General features: G+C 37.2%; 1 pseudogene; it reads left to right on the top strand.

Annotated features, from left to right (window-relative positions):
- Positions 1-1,122: 1,122 nt before the first annotated feature.
- Positions 1,123-1,854, top strand: LOC114052205 (annotated as a pseudogene).
- The last annotated feature ends 76 nt before the right edge of the window (positions 1,855-1,930 follow it).

Below are 1,930 nucleotides of genomic sequence, written 5' to 3'. Positions count from 1 at the left end.
AAAAAAAAAATTTAAAAAATAAAGTCAGATCTAAATAATTGGTAAAATCTCAGTTGCTCATGGGTAGGTTGAGCTAATATGATAAAACATGACAGTTCTACCTCATCTAATTTACTTATGCAGTGCCATACCAATCAAACTACCAAAAAATTATTTTATAGAGCTAGAAAAAATAATAACAAGATTCATTTGGAATAACAAAAGTTCCAGAAAATCAAGGAAACTAATGAAAAGAAATGCAATGGAAGATGGCTTAGCTGTTCCAGATCTTAAACTGTATTATAAAGCAGCAATCATCAAAACTACTTGGTGCTGGCTAAGACATGGAGTAGTGGATTAGTGGAATAGGTTAGGTATGCAAGATACAGTAGTCAACGACTATAGTAAACTAATATTTAATATTCCCAAAGACCCCAGCTTCTCAGATAAGGACTCACTATTTGACAAAAATTGCTGGGAAAATTGTAAAAGATTATGGCAGAAACTAGGCAAAGAACAAAATCTCATACCATATACCAAAATAAAGTCAAAAATGGGTTTATGATTCAGATATAAAGGCTAATACTATGAGCAAATTGGGAGAGCAAGGAATGGTTTACCGATCAAATTTATGGAGAACATAAGAATTCATGGCCAAACAGGACATAGAGAACATTATGAAATGCAAAATGGATATTTTTTATCACATTAAATTGAAAGGTTTTTGCACAAACAAAGCCAATGGAACCAAGATTAGAATGAAAGTAGAAAATTAGGAAAGAGTGGAGCCAAGATGGCAGAGTAAAAGCAATGGCTTGTTTCAGCTCTCTCCCAAACCCCTCTAAATACCTGTAAAAATGGCTCTAAAAAATTCTAGAGCAGCAGTACCCACAAAAAGACAGAGTGAAACAAATTTCCAGCCCAAGACAACATGGATGGTTGATTAGAACAGTCTGTCATGCTGGCCTGGGAGAGAAACACAGTTCTGTGTGGGCACACAGGCAAAAATCAGGCCTCAGTGAACCTAGAGGAGGCCTCAGGGGATTGAATCACAGGCAGCTGTGGTGGTTTCCAGATTTCCCGGAGCTGCCTCCGCCGGCAGCACAAACCTCCCGCTGTGCAGGAGGAAACATGCTGTGAGTGATGGACACAATGTTTGCAAGAGGAATAAAGAGAAAATGTTTTGATGGTGAAGAAGATATTGAAGGAACCCTGCCTGGTTTTAAGTCTGTTCCCTCACTTTTAGACGTGTCTTTGGTAAAGCTTCACTTGTGCCACATGCTTGTGGAACCTAATCTGTGTCGATCAGTTCTTATAGCAAATACTATAAGACAAATTCAAGAAGAAACGACCCGGGATGGAACTTGGCAAGTGATAAATGTTCAGAATACAGGACAGGCTTCTCTTGATCACCTAGTACCATCAGATATCCTTTGTCATTCAACAAAAGAACAGGGTGAAGGGAAACTTGTTCCAAGTTATAGCAGTTTCTCAAAAGGCTTTGAAGATATCCAGTCCCAAGATATTATTTCTGATCTGTCCACGGTTGCATCAGTACAAGCTCCAAGTACAAGCTCAAAGTAATGTTTGGGAAATGGAGAATCCTCAAGAAAATAGGGGAAACTTTCAGATGTCACTAGATCAAAAATTTGAAACATTGGAGAACAAAAATCCTAAGAAGACTTATTTTCAGATGTTGACAATTCTTACTATGATCTTGATACAGAATTAATGGGAATGGTGAGCAACACAAAAACGGGACATTGTGATGTGCTTGAGAGCTTTTCATCGCAAACAACCACAAATTTTAACTCAAATTGTGAATCTGATAGAAATGAGCTTGATCACATTGTGGAAATCTTTGTTGAATCTTGAAATGGTTAAATACACAAAGAACGATTCTTTGAAGAAGTCAAGAATGTTTGAAAAAAAGGTGCCTTCAAATAGTTTA

Source organism: Vombatus ursinus, unplaced genomic scaffold, assembly GCF_900497805.2.
Source record: "Vombatus ursinus unplaced genomic scaffold, bare-nosed wombat genome assembly UNPS02003442.1, whole genome shotgun sequence".
Lineage (NCBI taxonomy): Eukaryota > Metazoa > Chordata > Mammalia > Diprotodontia > Vombatidae > Vombatus > Vombatus ursinus.
Note: the sequence above shows the minus strand (reverse complement) of the source record. Positions and strands in the feature narration are given on the sequence as shown.